Source organism: Panthera onca, chromosome A2, assembly GCF_046562875.1.
Source record: "Panthera onca isolate mPanOnc1 chromosome A2, mPanOnc1 haplotype 2, whole genome shotgun sequence".
In the NCBI taxonomy this organism is placed as follows: Eukaryota; Metazoa; Chordata; class Mammalia; order Carnivora; family Felidae; genus Panthera; species Panthera onca.
In genome coordinates, this window is record NC_138340.1 from 77,311,896 (window position 1) to 77,329,804 (window position 17,909).

The 17,909-nt window shown below is 36.5% G+C and overlaps 1 protein-coding gene across 1 annotated transcript in view; it reads left to right on the top strand.

Moving 5' to 3' along the window:
- COG5 (component of oligomeric golgi complex 5) overlaps positions 1–17,909 on the top strand; it is a 319,388-nt gene that overhangs the window by 63,868 nt on the left and 237,611 nt on the right. The window lies entirely within an intron of this gene.

Sequence of the window (17,909 nt, forward strand, 5' to 3'; positions counted from 1 at the left end):
TCCAATGTATCCTTCAGGGCCCTTGTTTCTTTATTGACCATGTGTCTTGATGATCTATCCATTTCTGTAAGTGGGGTGTTAAAGTCCCCTGCAATGACCACATTCTTATCAATAAGGTTGCTTATGTTTATGAGTAATTGTTTTATATATTTGGGGCTCCGGTATTCGGCGCATAGACATTTATAATTGTTAGCTCTTCCTGATGGATAGACCCTGTAATTATTATATGATGCCCTTCTTCATCTCTTGTTACAGCCTTTAATTTAAAGTCTAGTTTGTCTGATATAAGTATGGCTACTCCAGCTTTCTTTTGGCTTCCAGGAGCATGATACATAGTTCTCCATCCCCTCACTCTCAATCTAATGGTGTCCTCAGATCTAAAATGAGTCTCTTGTAGACAGCAAATAGATGGGTCTTGTTTTTTTATCCATTCTGATACCCTATGTCTTTTGGTTGGTGCATTTAATCCATTTACATTCAGTGTTATTATAGAAAGATATGGGTTTAGAGTCATTGTGATGTCTGTATGTTTTATGCTTGTAGTGATGTCTCTGGTACTTTGTCTCACAGAATCCCCCTTAGGATATCTTGTAGGGCTTGTTTAGTGGTGACAAATTCCTTCAGTTTTTGTTTGTTTGGGAAGACCTTTATCTCTCCTTCTATTCTAAATGACAGACTTGCTGGATAAAGGATTCTCGGCTGCATATTTTTTCTGTTTAGCACACTGAAGATATCGTCCCAAGCCTTTCTGGCCTGCCAAATTTCAAAAGAGAGATCAGTCACGAGTCTTATAGGTCTCCCTTTATATGTGAGGGCACGTTTATCCCTTGCTGCTTTCAGAATTTTCTCTTTAGCCTTGTATTTTGCCAGTTTCACTATGATATGTCGTGCAGAAGATCGATTCAAGTTACGTCTGAAGGGAGTTCTCTGTGCCTCTTGGATTTCAATGCCTTTTTCCTTCCCCAGTTTAGGGAAGTTCTCAGCTATAATTTCTTCAAGTACCCCATCAGCACCTTTCCCTCTCTCTTCCTCCTCTGGGATACCAATTATGCGTATATTATTTCTTTTTAGTGTATCACTTAGTTCTCTAATTTTCCCCTCATACTCCTGGATTTTTTTATCTCTCTTTCTCTCAGCTTCCTCTTTTTCCATAACTTTACCTTCTAGTTCACCTATTCTCTCCTCTGCCGCTTTAATCCGAGCTGTCGTCGTTTCCATTTTGTTTTGCATTTCGTTAAAGAGCTTTTCAGCTCCTCGTGACTGTTCCTTAGTCCCTTGATCTCTGTAGCAAGAGATTCTCTGCTGTCCTCTATACTGTTTTCAAGCCCAGCAATTAATTTTATGACTATTATTCTAAATTCACTTTCTGTTATATTATTTAAATCCTTTTTGATCAGTTCATTAGCTGTTATTTCCTGGAGATTCTTCTGAGGGGAATTCTTCTGTTTGGTCATTTTGGATAGTCCCTGGAGTGGTGAGGACCTGCAGGGCACTTCCCCTGTGCTGTGGTCTATTACTGGAGTTGGTGGGCGGGGCCGCAGTCCGACCTGATGTCTGCCCCCAGCCCACTGCTGGGGCCACAGTCAGACTAGTGTGCCTTCTCTTCCCCTCTCCTAGGGGCGGGATTCCCTGTGGTTTGGCGTGGCCCGTCTGGGCTACTTGCACACTGCCAGGCTTGTGGTGCTGGGCATCTGGCGTATTAGCTGGCGTGGGTAGGCAAGGTGCACGGGGGCAGAAGGGGCCGGCTTAGCTCGCTTCTTCTTAGGTGATCCACTTCAGGAGGGGCCCTGTGGCAGCGAGGGAGTCAGATCCGCTGCCGGAGGTTTGGCTCCGCAGGAGCACAGAGTTGGGTGTTGCGTGGAGCGAGCAAGTTCCCTGGCAGGAACCGGTTCCTTTTGGGATTTTGGCTTGGGGATGGGCGAGGGAGATGGCGCTGGCGAGCGCCTTTGTTCCCTACCAAGCTGAGCTCTGTCTTCCGGGGGGCTCAGCAGCTCTCCCTCCCTTTGTCCTCCAGCCTTCCCGCTTTCTGAGCAGAGCTGCTAACTTATGACCTCCCAGACGCTAAGTCGCGCTTGCTGTCGGAACACAGTCCGTCCGGCCCCTCCGCTTTTGCCAGCCAGACTCGGGGGCTCTGCTTGGCCGGCAAGCTGCCCCTCCGCCCCGGCTCCCTCCCGCCAGTCCGTGGAGCGCGCACCGCCTCGCCACCCTTCCTACCCTTTTCCGTGGGCCTCTCGTCTGCGCTTGGCTCCGGAGACTCCGTTCTGCTAATCCTCTGGCGGTTTTCTGGGTTATTTAGGCAGGTGTAGGTGGAATCTAAGTGATCAGCAGGACGCGCGGTGAGCCCAGCGTCCTCCTACGCCGCCATCTTCCCTCTCTCCGATCTGCCTAAACTAGTTTAAAGTAGCAATACCATTTCTTTAGTCTTTGAATATATTTGATACGGGGATTCCAAGATACTGGATGTTGTGCCTTGCACTCGGGTCTTAATACTATTTTGACAAATTTGTTCTTGTTTCTGTGATATAAAAAAGCATCATGCTTTCCAGAAAATCTCATCTATGTGTCTTTTAGAAGAAGGGGCTTACTTCTAGATAAGGATTTGTGGGACATTGAGGAAGCGAACAAAGAGGGGAGCCCAAAGGTTGAAATAAGTGCTATTTTACAGTGAGAAATTTAGTTTATTCAGCCTTGAGTAAGTTCTGTCCAGATATTTAGATATTTATCCATTTAAAAATAAGTAAGGATTTAGTGATAATAACTATTTAAATAGATGGATTCCCTGATAGTCGTCATGTTTAATGAAGGTTGCTCAGCATTTGGAATTCTAATGTGTTTGAGCCTAATAACTTATACAGTTTAGTCAAAGGATAGTGACACACTCTGTGGTTTGGTTCCTGACTTCAAGTCAGAGTAGCTTAAATAAGTATGATGTGGTAGGCACAGATTTAATGGGCTTCCAAAGACGTTCACTTCCTAGTCCCTGGAACCTATGAATGTATTACTTTACATGGCAAAGGGACTTTGCAAATGTGATTAAGGTTATGGACCTTGAGATTGGAAGATTATTCTGGATTATCCAGGTGGGTCCATTCTAAATACATGAGTTCTTAAAAGTAGAACAGGAAGGCCTAAGAGTGGTCAGAGTAATGCAGTAATGGCAGAAGAGGCAGCAGAGATTTGAAGTATGCAAGTACTTAACCAGAGTCGATGGCTTTGAAAATAAAGGAAGGGGGCCATGTGCCAAGACATGGAAATGTCTTCTAGAAGCTGGGAACTGTCCTTAGTTGACAGTCAACAAGGAAGTGAGGACGACCTCAGTCCTACAACCAGAAGGAACTAAATTCTGCCAACAACTTGAATGAGCAAAGAAACACATTCTCCCCTAGAGCCTCAAGAAAGGGATGCAGCTATGCCAACAACTTGATTTTATTAGCCCACTGGGACCCACTTTGGATTTCTTTTTTGTTTGTTTGTTTTCTTCTAATATTTATTTTGGGAGAGAGAGAAAGAGAGTAAGTGTGCAAGTGGGGAGAGAGGGAGAGAGAATCTCAAGCAGTCTTCATGTTAGTCAGCACAGAGCCTAGCGTGGGTCTTGATCCCATGAACCATGAGATCATGACCTGAGCTGAAGTCAAGCGTCAGATGCTTGGGGTGCCTGGGTGGCTCAATTGGTTAAGCGTCTGACTTCATCTCAGGTCACGATTTTGTGGTTTGTGGGTTCGAGCCCCACATTGGGCTCTCCACTGTCATTGCAGAGCCCACTTTGGATCCTCTGTCTCCCTTTCTCTCTCTGCCTCTTCCACACACACTCTCTCTCTTGAAAGTAAACATTAAAAAAAAAAAAAAAGTCAGATGCTTAACCAACTGAGCCACCCAGGTGTCCTCCACTTTGGATTTCTAACCTCCAGAAATGTAAGATAATAAATTAGTAGTTTTCAAGCCTCTAAGTTTGTGGTAATTGTTATGCAGCAAATAAGAAATTAATACATATAGCATCTGTACCAAATCAATTATCTGAAAGGAAAGTTGTTCTGTAGGAAAGAGAATGACTGATCTTTAAAAGTCTGCTCTAGGAAGACATTAGAGTCAAAACAAAGTAAAATATGCCCCCACTCACTCACCCACCCACCCGTAGTGTTTTAATGAATCATGTCTTTCCTCATGGAAGAAGAAAGTGCCAGAGTTATATGATTTTTTTTATTGGTAGGGAACAGAAAACTTTCTTATATGCAGGTACACAATGTTAACTGATGGTTTTAAAGTAGGCAGCTGCAGTGGGATCCTGCTTGTAAAATATGCCGCCTACTCTCCTGATATCATGGCTAGTGATACATTTTGTCCCCCTGTTGCTCTTAAAAAACAAGTAATGGCCTCAAGTCCTATTAAAGATTCTTACAGTCAGATAATTTGGGAATTAAAGAAAACTTTTTATTCTAACTATATTTATATATTTAGCTCTATGCTGGTGCATATGTTTTAAACCCTACTTTGTGCTTATCTTTCTTATCTTTAAGACTGTTTTAGAGTTATGCAGATTGATAAAGTTCATTCTTGGTCTTTGGGACATACATAGGTTGTTTTTCCCAGATCTGATTACAGATGTGTGGTGGAGTCTGGTTATGAGTCATGGGTAACCCATCATCTTAATTTCTAACAGATGTAAGAATAATAGGATCTCAATGCATGAGCAGAGTGTTTTCTATAAAGTGTCCTATTACGGTTAGTGGTTCCAAATCATGTTTATTTTAAACTATGTTCTGAGGAGTCCTAGGTATTTGGATGTAGGGATTGTCGAGTTTCTTGACTGATCCCTTAATTTAACTTTATTGAGAGTAATCTGCTTTTATCTTATTTATAAATTTGGGTTTGGTAAAATAATTTGTTTGAAAAAGTTAAATTGCTAAAAGAAGTGTGAAAATTGAAGTCATGCTATTTCTTGGGAGATGTATTAGATCATTGATTGAGTGATCTACAGAATCCAAATCTTTGCTTGGCAGAGACTTGAGGAAGAGTTATATCTTGGGACGGAGTGGAGAGCATAAATGGTTTAAACACATACCTACAGTTTCAAGAGTAATAAAATGGTGTTTTATTTGGATGTGCTGTATGATAACCTGCATCTTCCAGCTTGATCCAGTTACTTTTTGGGGATGGATGGCTATTTACGATGATGATCTCTTCCTTGGAAGATAGAGGAGAGAAGTAACCTCTCTGGGTTTTCTCCAGCTGTGATACTTGCTTGACAGAGGGTTAAGGATCGAGAGAATGTATTTTGCTTGTTTCTTTTGTTTTTAATGTTTGTTTATTTATTTTGAGAGACAGAGAGAGAGAGAGAGAGAGAGAGAGAGAGAGAATATCCCAAGTAGGCTCTGTGCTGTCAGCGCAGGGTTCAATCTCACTGATCTGTGATATCATGACCTGAGCCTAAATCAAGAGTCAGACGCTTAATTGACTGAGTCGCCCAGGCGTCCCTTGTTGCTTTCTTTAACAGGTTTGCGGATACTTAAGAATAGTCACCTAATAGAGACTTTCCACCTACAACTAAATAATGCAGTTGATATTTTAGAGTGCGCTAATTGTTCAGCAAAAATAAAAACTAAAAGGATTAGTTTAGAAGATTTCTACTGAGGGTAAATGACTTATGAATAAATCTTGTTAAATGGGTACACAGAGGCTACGTAATGTAATGTAATAACCAGAATAACAAAATATTCATCAAGTTTTCCTTCATCAAAGTAATACTCACTTTACTAACACTTGAGAGATTTTAAAACCTCATAAAATTATACCATAAAATATCTTAACTGTTCCTGCTATAAAATTAAAAGAACTTAGGCTTTGAAACCATCTAGACATTGGTTTAAATCCCATTTCTATCTGTCATGATAACTGTGTGAATTTCAACAAGTGAACTTCACTGTTAGGTTTCAAAGGACTGTAGGGTAGATTTAATGAGTCAGAGTTTTTAGATTGCCTTTCACCTTGCTTAGCATATAATAGATCCCCCAAATATTGCTTTCTTCTTATTTTTCTTTCTTTAGAAATGGAAGTAAAGAGCAAATTTGCATGGTATTTTAAAGGTCACGTTGGGTATACATCTTCATTTGTGGTTGTGTTATGTTGTAACATACAAAAATACTTTTTTTTTTCAAAAATCACATCATACAATGTACATTTATTGTGCATTTTTTTCTGATAACAAGATATTTAAATATTACTGTAAAGGTTTTCAATTTAGAGATGAGTACTGGAGGAGAATAAAAAACATTTAAGAATGGGTGCCTGGGTAGCTCAGTAGGTTGAGCATCTGACTCTTGATTTTGGTTCAGGTCATGATCCCAGGGTTGTGGGACTGAGCCCTGCCTTGGGCTCCATGCTGAGCACAGAGTCTGCTTAAGATTCTCTCTACCCCCCACCCCCCCCACCTCTCTCCTTCCCTCTGCCCTCTCCTCTGTGCTCATTCTGTCTCTCTCTCTCTCTCAAATTAAAAAAAAATGAATTGGGCATATTGCATTTTCTGCTGACATTTTTCAAGGCTGTGTGTTTGTATAACTTTGTGGGATATCTCTAATTCTACATTTAACAATACTGAGTGGTTACTACTACTATTTGGATTTTAGTTATTTTCTTTAAAATTTTTTTTAAATTTTATTTTAAGTTATTTTAATTCTAGCTAGTTAACATACAGTATTATATTAGTTTCAGGTATATAATACAGTAACTCAACACTTCCATACAATACCCAGTGCTCATCACATGTGCACTCCTTAATCCCCATCTCCTATTTTACCCATCACCCCCATCTCTCCTCTGGGTTTTAGTTATTTTCTTTTAAATACTATGTTGTATTGTAAGTCTCCGTGAAGAGTATCTGGTATCTGATGGAAGATATTCTGTGATCAGGGGATGAAAATTAACAGAATTGTGTTTTAGGAAGTGGAAAATGGAAATTGTGAGAGCTTGAGGTAGAGAGACCAGGTCAAAGGCTGACATGGTGGTCTGAGTATTGAGGGCTTACACTATGATGATTGAAAAGTGTAAGTATGTGTATATTTAGATGCCATCACACACTGTCAAATCTAGAAAGGTTTTCACTGAGCTTTGGGTTTAAATTAAAATTTTTTTTGCCTGATAAAACATGATTATAGCCTTTTTTTCCAGCTTTATCTCTCCCTGCTTACATATTCATAGTCTGTGCGCCAGCCAAATTGAATTGTTCCCTGGTCTGGAGACTCTGTTTTCTTGTTTCTCTGTAATTGCTCATGCTTGCATCTCTGCCTGATATACTGTTGTTGCCCAGAGGCTGTCAAAGTTCATTTCAATTGCTGTTTCCTTTCTGTAGTTTTTCCAGGTACAGTAGTCCCCCCCTCCCTTTTCTGTAGGGGGATACATTCCAAGACCCCCAGTGGATGCCCGACACCACAGATAGTACTGAACCCTATATGCACCGTGCCTTTTCCTATACATACATACCTATGATAAAGTTTAATTTATAAATTAGGCACGGTAAGAGGTTAACAACAATAATTTGAAAAGGGAACAGTTGTAACAACATATGGTAATAAAAATCATGTGAATGTGGTCTCTCTCAAAATACTTTGTTGTCCTGTACCCAGTCTTCTTCCTGTGATGATGAGAGATGATAAAAATGCCTACGTGGTGAGGTGAACAACATGGGCATTGTGATGTGGTGTTAGGCTACTACTGGCCTTCTGGCAGTAGGGGAAAATGAGGATCATCTGCTTCTGGACTACAGTTGACTGTAGCGACTGAAAACATGGAAAGCAAACCTACAGATAAGGGGGTATTACTCTACATGTGCTCCCTTTCCTTTGCGCCCCATTGCTCTTTGTACTCTTAATTGTACTTAAATTTTGCTTGTGATATTGATGTTGACAAACTTGTCTTATCGCCACCACTTTTGTAAGTTTATACAATCCAAACCTTTTATGAAATGTTCAAATTTGGGCAGATGAGGGTTAAGTGCTATTATAATGGGCCATTTAAAAGTGCTTTAATGATTTTTTTAATGCTTCCGAGATAACAGACTTGCTTATGATAGTAATTAGGATTTTATAGTTCTTGCTGCTTGGCAATTTCGTTCAGGCACTTTGTGAATCTGCTTGCTAGATCCTGTGACATATGTTACCAAGTTTTTAGAAACATTTATGTAAGTGGAGAAGTTAGTTGGATTTCATATGAATAGTATTGATAGAAGAATACTGTATTTAAAAGTAGAAGCTACTCATACCTTATTTTTTGTATTTAATAATAGTGACGAAATATTTATATGATGTCTTTTATCATGTAGCTGAAAACTCAGCTCTTGTGGCTTTTATTATATCTGTTCTTACTTACTGTACCTTTGAATCATGGATAGGAAGAAGATGTTTTAATGAGGATGAGATATTTCAGGCAAAGTAGGTTTATCTTCAGTTGATGAAAATTCAGTTCTTTAACTTATCTTTTCAGAATTTGTCAACAGCCACCTCTGTGCAAGAGTGGAGTGTTGTCATGTTGGTCTTTCCCTCAGCCCAGATGGTTATTCATGTTTATGTCTTTGCACTTAACCTTTTTTCTGCCAGTTATTTTTTTTCTAGAAATTTGATGAAAGAATATTTCAAGACAGTTTTCTGAAGGCTAATTAGTCTATCCATTTCTCTTGATTAGAGAATGTCTGAAAGTTGGGGATTAGGGGGAGGAGAGGAGACCTTTTTTGGTTTTTAAGAACATCTGTCTTATTTTCATTTGGAAGTGCCACCTCTTTCTTCCAGCCAGTCTGCTTGACCCCTTAGATGTGTGTGAAGTGCTTGATATTCACTGCTTGAATTTTCTAGAATCCATCCTTAGATTAAGCCAGAATTATATTACTGCATTATATTATTGTTTCCTATATAGTTCTTTTTACAGAATTTCCTTGTAGTTTGATGCCTTTATTGTACTATGAGGAAAATTATAATCAGCCTTATTAGACTTCTTCCATTTTCCATAAGATCATTGTGGCCATTATTGTGCATTGAAGGACATCAATGACTGTATGAGACTTTGGTTGTCTTTTTTTTTTTTTTTATGAGTTTTTTTTTTTTTTTTTTAAGTTTTATTTATTTTTGAGAGAGAGAGGGAGACACTGAGTGAGCGCGGGAGGGGCAGAGAAAAATCCCAAAGCAAGCTCTGCACTGTTAGGACAGAGCCCGATGTGGAGCTCGAAGTCAGGAACAGTGAAATTGTGACTTGAGCCGAAACCAAGAGTTGGAGGTTTAACCGGCCGAGACCCCCAGGCACCCCACTTCAGTTGTCTTTAAAGTTGTAAAGGGGTGCCTGGCTGGCTCAGTTGGAGGAGCGTGTGACTCTTGATCTCAACGTGGTGGATTCGAGCCCCACGTTGGGTGTAGAGGTTACTAAAAAATAGATAACCTTAAAAAAAAGTTGTAAAAACATTGTTTAAACATTATGTACTTTCTGAGAAGATCCACGAAAGGCAATGCAATTTGGTCTCAATATTAGGAATACTTATCACTTCCACTGAACAGTAAGAGGATTTTTATTTAATTGATGCTAAGAGTCATGTAATCAATCCCTTTTCTCTCTTTATACGATCTTAGAGAAAATATAGGGACAGTTTTTGACTCATCTCTTGCAAGAATGCAGGACTAAATGATAAGCATTTTGCATTGTATGTTTCATACCAGAGCTAATTTAATTTTTTTCCATTCTTTTAATCTATATTGCTCTGGTTTTATTATTTTTTCATTTAATTGTGTCTAAAATTGTATGTTTTTAAAAGCTGTCTTACAGTCTTCCTCAAATAAGGCAGGATGTAAGGTAGCATTTACCAATTTTGCTTTCCTACCTTCTTAGTAGATTTTTAGTTTTGGGTTATATACTTTTTTGAGGATCTTAATGAATTTGTAGCTCTTTGCTCCAATGAAAAAACACACATTCTTGTACCCATGAATATACCTGTGAATTTCATATATTCATTAATTTTCTAAACTGCAGTCATTGTTTATCTGGAATATATTATTTGGCAAATGTTTTTCTGTAAGGTGGCTATATCTGATCACCTGTACTGTTGTCTTTATATATTTAAATTGTATTCATAGCAGTCCATTTTCATTAACAATAACATGTTATGATTAGTTCTGTGAGTCAGTGAAAATGCTGAAAGGAAGAGTGATAACAGAAGATAATATCAATGTTGTTTGAAAGAATTCTTAGTGAAAAGGTTAATAAGAAATGTTCCTAGGGTTGAGTTTCTTGCAATACCATTTTGAAGTATTTATTATCAATGTCACTTAACTGTTATAAAACAGAATAGGAAATTAAAGTTGTCATAAATTATCAAACAGTAGCTGAATGTTCCCTAAATTGTGTTGATGGCACAAAGGAAATTATAATAACAAAGGAAAATGTTTGACTGAAACCATCTAACTTGAGTGACATCTGTTCAAAAGATGCACCAAATACAGTTTTTAGTATTTTCACTGCAATTATTTTAAAAGTAATTTAAATTTTTAATTAATTAATTAACTTATTGCCATTTTTTAAAAAGTAGGCTTCATGCCCAATATGGGGCTTGAACTCATGACCTTAGGTCAGGGGTTTCATGCTTTATCAACTGAGCCAGCCACGTGCCCCTTAAAAGTAATTCTTAATCCCGTATGTATAGTGTTACATTTTAATAGAAGTTTTATTTTGAAATGAGAAAAATATGCAAGTATAGTATTTGCCTTTAGGTCAAAATAAGGTAACGTTATAACAGACAGTAGCTGTGTAGTTTTATACTTAACTGGGTATTTTGTATGAATGAAGTAAAAGTAAGTAGCACTTTGTAGTGTCCTGTTTCATATTTGGTACCATTTTATCTTCTGAGTGGATGATTTTTAAAGGCAATGTTTTCCCTAGATAAGTTTTTTAAGGAAGTAAAACATAAGGAAGATAGCCTTGCCTCCAACCCTGTCTTACCTCCTACAAGCAGTGTGGAGGAGAGCAGGCCACTTAACTTCTCTGAGCGTGTTTTCTTATCCCTAGCAAAAGTGTCAGCAGGACTTCCCTCATTGTATTGGTGTGAGGATTTATAAGAGGAGAATCTAAAGAATTAACACAGCAGCTCATTTATTTAACACATTAAGCATTCAGTAAGTTTGGTTATGATTATGATTATTACTGAAAGGTTTCTCACAGGGAAAACTGAACACTGAGGACTGGGATAGTGTGTGGACTTCTGGAGGGAGAATAAATTTCAGTCCTATTTCGGTTTTCAGTGCTATAGGTCAGCAAGCCTTGTAACAATATACCTAGTATACGCCAAACATTGTGCTAGACACTTTTCTAAGCCATTGATATTCATATTTCCATAATTAATTTGCTCCTAACATGAAAATAGTATAGGGGTGATTAACAACTAAATACAGTAAAAAGGAAATGCCTGGGGAAGAGGGGACCAGTTAAGTCATCAGGTCATCAATTCTCGAAGGGCCAGCTAACTGAATGAATGTAGGATTGTGGACAGCCGTGCTCATTCACTTAAGCAACAGCATTTACTGGGTGCCAACAGTGCACTTTCTTGACCATGCTGCACAAATAAACCCTCATCTCTCACTCCCTTACCATGTTTGACTTTCCCTTAGCACTTACCATCATCTGTAAGTTCACTGAAAGCCCAGCTCCATCGGTTCTTATCCCTACAGCTAGTACATAGTAAATGCTCAATAAATACTTCTGGAATGAGTGAGTGAATGAATGAACGAATCAATCAATCAATAAAATTTTATTTCTTAGGAAGTGAATGTCCTGCTAGATTATAATATATAGAATTCAAATAAAATTTTATTAAATGAAGTAAGCTTAACATTTTTTACTTCAGGAAGGCATTATGGTCTGAGTTCTGAGCTGCTTCTATATTTTCATTGATCAGTTACTTGACTATCTGTCACTTTGATACATAGTCCATCTTCAAGTGTTTAAAGTAGTCATTCTTAAGTTTTAGCACACAAATCACCTGAGAGTACCTATTAAAATTTACAGTGAGAACTGCAACCACAGATATTCTGATTCATAAAGTCTAAGGTGGAGCCCAGAAATCGGAATTTCAAATAAACACCGTAAAAGATTCTGATATAGGTGGGATACATTTTGAAAAATACTCTCCTAAACAAGATACATGGGGTCAGAAATTTAAAAATTGTTCATTTCAGTTTCACTAATATTTACTGATCAGTTAGTATGTATCAGGCACTTATTGGGGAAGTATTATTAAAGGTTACAGTAGTTTATAGACCATTATTATATCATGTATCCACATGTATCATGTGGATTAAAGACAGCTTTTTTTAAAATAATTTTTTTAATGTTTATTTTTGAGGGAAAGAGTGCACACGTGTGAGTGGGGAAGGGAGAGAGAGAGAAGGAGAGAGAGGATCCCAAGTAGGCTCTGGGCTGATAGCAGAGAGCCCGATGTGGGGCTCGAACTCACGAACCACGAGATCATGACCTGAGCCAAAGTTGGACATTTAACTGACTGAGCCACCCAGGTGTCCCAAGACAGTTTTATACAGTTAGGTAGCTACAGTTTGCTAGCATTTTGTTGCTTGTAAGAAGTGATAGTTGGAAAAAATGTAATAGCAAAAGAATGACTCCAGAATTGGGAAAACGGTTAAAGTGTACACTACGTAAATTTGATTTGTTACATTTTAACCTGTTTTAAGATATTAACAATATTGGGGTAAAACATATATCATTGGTTCTTCTTTACGCAATCAATATACAATATGTGCAATATACAGCATATGACAATGGGATTGTATGTAATACTAATGGCTCCTGTATATATAAATCTTATGTATTTCTTACTCTTACAGTCTGTGTCTAATGTGGACAAGACTCTCATTTGTTAGCATTAACATTTTAAAAATTTTATGTTAAATTAAAAAATGTTCGTTTTGCATCTATTACTAGTATTGTATGTCCATAGTTGTCTGAGTGGAAAGCAATTATCTGTAATCTTAACAATAAGCTTAACAAGGTTCCCTTGTCCCTTTTACTTTCCACCATGAAAAATTGCTGGATGTGCTTTGGTAGTCTACCTTGCTTAATGCCTCTCAGAAATATATGACATACTGCTTTCATGTAAGCAGGGTGAGGAAAATGACCTCAATTCCAGATACACTCTGCTCTCCTCCTTTATCTTACCTGATGCTTCAGGGTTTGATAGTGGTAGGAGTTGATATTGGTGGCAGTGACAGGAATGACAGCACTTTTTACCACCTGCTGGTGGAAGTACAAAGCTGTCATGCTTGAAAGCCAAGGATACAGCTTATAGAGGTCTGTTTAAAAAAAAAGTGTGAATAGAAGGGTAGGGATACTTAGGATTATTGCCACACATTATTTTATCATGAGCAGGGGGAGAAATAATTGTGTTTTAAGTTTGCTCAGCTCTTTTTCTCCTGCAAAAAGTGAATATTCTTTAATAAGAGGTGACAGCTTTTAAATTAAGATGAACCCAGTTTTCCATTTATTTCTCCATCTTAGTACCACTCTTTTCCAAACACTTGTGAGTTGTAATGTCCTGATATTCTACTTTTTCTCATGCAATATGTTGTTATGTTACTAATTTTTCTAGTCTGTTAACTAGGGTTTCTTTTTTAAAAAAAAATCCTTTCATTGTTCTGAATGCCTTTTACAAAAAGTCAGTCTTCAAATTAGTTTTCTTCTGTGAACTCTAACCCACAATTGTGTATTCACATTTCACTTCTCGAAGAGCTGAGCATCTCCGAGTATTTTAGATCTTTTTCCTGCCTTGTCTAGGTTTAATTATCTCCTCCCCCCCACCCCCCCACCTTTTATATGGTCTGAGCTCCATTTTCCCCTAACATTTATTATTAGTCATCTCACGCTCAGCTTTCTTGAGTTCACTGCTGTCCCATAGGAGGCTTATGGGAGTACGTACAAGGACACTTTCCTGAGATGTAAAGAAAATAAGTTCCAGGAGTTTTCTTTAGTTTTTTTTTTTTTTTATTTCTCCTCTTACTTAGTGAAAAGGGAGAAAAAATACATTATTTTATGGTTTTTTCTTGCTTCTTCTCTCCATTTAGAAAACGTGTCTCAAAATTTGACAGGTTACCTTTCCTTCCTTTTTCAAGATAATCTTGAAAAATGTAGCTTGAAATTATTATAGAAGAGGGTTTATGTATTTGATACTTGTCATTGTCACATTTTAGAAATACTGCTAAATGTTTTTTTAATTAAAAAAATTATTTTTGTGCAGCCATTAACAAAGAATGAAGGAGACATGTATATAATGACTTTGATAGATATTCATAATTAGGAATAAAAGAGCAAAGGATGATTTTTATATTTTCTACTTTATGTACCTTGGCATTGTCCCATTGTTTATAACTTTATAATTAAAAAGTTACTGAAGAAGAAAATATGCATTCATTGGAAAAATGAATAAACCAATATGCAAAATATGAAGTGGATATTTTAAAACATTAGTTAGAAATTTTTATTTTGAATAGTTATAACCAGAACTTTTTAAAAAAGCCTTTATTTATTTATTTATTTGAGAGAGCACATGTGCACATGTGGGCGGGGGAGGGGCAGAGGGGCAGAGAGACTCTCAAGCAGTCTCCACGCCTAGCATAGAGCCCAGTGCAGGGCTTGATCCCACAAACGTGAGATCATGACGTGAGCCAAAATCAAGAGTCGGGTGCTTAACCTATTGAGCCACCTAGGAGCCCCATAACTAGAACATTCTTGAATGTTACTTATTTTACTTAATTGAATTTTTTTGTCCTGCCAGAAATGTTTTTGTTTTTTTCCTCATTATCCATGTACTTTATGCATAACATAATTTAAAAGTTCTTAGATCATTGAGGAGAGTCTAGTTTCTTATGGTCCTTTTTTGGCCTTCATTTTTAATTCTTTAGTTTCTTATGCCAGTTGTTTTATTAACCAGTGACATACCATACCCTATTGATTCTGTGAAATGTGAAATTGCCTGTCACATCTGTGTGCTCCTTTCTTTCCACAGCCACTGCCAGCACTTTTTGACAGGCCTTTTGTTACCTGCCCCTGCGATGGCTGTGGCTTCCCATCTTCTGTGTCTTTTCCAGCCAACAGTTTGTTTTCTTAGCTTCCTATTTTGTGTCTTACCAATCAACCATATCTACATATTGCTGATTGATTGATTAATTGATTGATTTGTAGCCCATTTATCATTGTATTATTCCCCTGCTCAGGTATCTCTGCTGGCATTTAAAGCCCTCTTTCTGGCTTTTGGCTCCAGTTTAACTTATCAGATTAACTTCTCACTACTGTATTACTTTTCTTGTAAAGAGAACAATTTAGTCTTTCCAGATATGCTTCAATAGCTTTCCTCAACAGTGCTTTTATTTGTATTGTTCTTAAATCCCACACATTTCCTTTCTTGTTAAGTCTGTTAAGAACTTTACTTTTTTCTAAATAACATTTACTGCATTCTGCCTTTTTGTAGGTATTGCCAGACTTTTAACTACCTTGATTCTATATTAAACTTCCAGGGTAATAGCTTTATTTTATATGAGTATGTGTATCTGTCCTAATGCCCTCTACATTGTAAGGATCCAAGTTTAATTGAATTACAAATTTACAAAGCTTACGTAAATGTATCATCAAAATGTAATGAAACTCAACATTTTATTGACTTTGGAAAATAGTTTTCAAATTACTGTGTTGAATAAAGCCTGAAAAACACCTTTTTTTCTTATCTTTTAGGTTTTCACTTTTCAGTCTAACCTTAGGTAAATGAGGAGTTTGGTTTTTAATGCCCAGGGAACTTAGATTTTGCTATCATTTCACGGCGGGGGGTGGGGTGGGGAGGGCTTCAGAAATAGACCATGTACCTAAAATTTGACTTGCCATGGTGAAAAGTACAGAAATACTATGAATGGCATTTTTTAAAAAACATAATAGTAAATTCTTACATTTTCACAATAGGTTTGAACATCTTTTGGGACTAATGCTAGAATAATAACCTCCTGAAACTAGCAAGCAAAAGAGTTCCATATCTTACTGAGCTCATAGTTGGTTAGTTTTTAAAAGAATAGTTTTTATTTAGATAGTTTTGAAGAATTAACCCAGTTAACTATATATAAGTTGATGCCAGTGTCTGTGATTTTTGGCATATGGGTTGAAAAATATTTTATGAAGGGTCCCATGTTGAGTTCACTGTTACCTCTATTGCTTTGGCATTTACAATTTTCATTCTAACATGAAAAATTGGCATTAATGCTTTTTTTCCATAAAATTATTAGAAATGCAGTGAAAAACATACACATTTTGATGAGGTCCATCATGAGAAAAATAAAAGTATTTTACCTTCATAGAACAAACACCTAATGAAAAAAATTGTCTAAGCTTCTCATTTTCTCATTTAAGCTAAGGTCAGTAGTTGTAAGTGTATTTGTGACTTGTTTTCAAAAGCTGAACCTTTAACATAAATATTATTTTGGTTTACATACTACATACTATTTAACATTAGAAAGCTTTTAGAAGTTGTTTGGTAAGTCTGAATTTTCTTTGTTGTAAATCAGTGGATGTACTTTCGTATACCTGAAAGTTCATTACAGGAGGACAAAAAATGCTTGTTAATTGTCTGCTCTAGTGTCAAGTGTAGAAATAATAACAGTTTAGAAGGCAACATTATAATATTTGCCATTTATTACTTATTTTGTTAGGTTTCTTATTACAGACAACAAGAGGGCATGAAAGCAGTTTAGACAAATATATTTAAAAATATCTTTAACCGCGTTCTTTGGCATGCTTATAGACTTGAAGATTAAAAATATTTAAAACACAAAGGGTTTCTCTTAATATGAAAACTCTAAAAATAGTCTAATTTTTATTAAGATTATAAAATTGAAAACAATTATAATTTATGCTTGGAAGTTTAAGTATAAAATTAGTTTAAAAATTTTTAATGGCTATATTAGGAGATATTCTGTGTCAAATACGTTTACTGAATGAAAAATTTTTTAATATCTTAACAATGAAGAATTTCTCTAGGGTCCCCAAAATGTCTTACTTTCTTATGGTACATTTTGTTAAATTGAAGCATTTCTTTAATTTCATAAAAGTAGAAAACAAGGCAGAAGGACACTGTACCTTTGCCATGATTTGACATGTTAACATTATTATCAGAAAGAAATCTCTTATTAAATTTCCCATGTAACCTCATTGAATTCAAGCTATTGCATGGTGCTCACTTCCCAAGGGTTAAAGTATTCCATAAACTTCATTGGATCAATCTCAATCTCATTTAATTACATAAAAGTTATATATTATTGAATTGTTTGATGTAAAATTTTATTTAAAAATGAAGTGCTGCTTGATTTAATGGATACAGTGGTAAAAGAAATAGAATAAAAAACTGTCCAGTTAATTACTTATAAGGTAGCAACTACTATATTAGCCTATTTTTAAATAATTTATTGCTATTTTCCTGATACAGTCAGTGATGATTAGCACTCATTGACAGATTATTGGATTATAACAGTTGGAAGATATTTATTTGATATGAGATTCCCAAACCTGTTTTAGTAATTTTATATTTTCCAGCATGAATTGAAGAGGGCAGAATAAAGATTAAAGTTAAATTAAGTGGTGTAGAGTAAAAAATTGACAAGGTTTATTGTCGCTTTAATGATTTTAAGGGTGGAAATAGAACTATTGTATTTTGAAACATTTGGAAGCTACTATATATAGTATAGGAACTAGTATAGGAACATTGTGTAAATCATATTACTCTAAAGTTGCCATGTATCTACAGTTAGAAATAGTTGGCTTTGTGAATCTTCTCTACAATGATACAAAGTTTTTTTTCCCCTTTTATTCAGATTTTAATAGTTCTCTGTTTACTGTTGTATGAA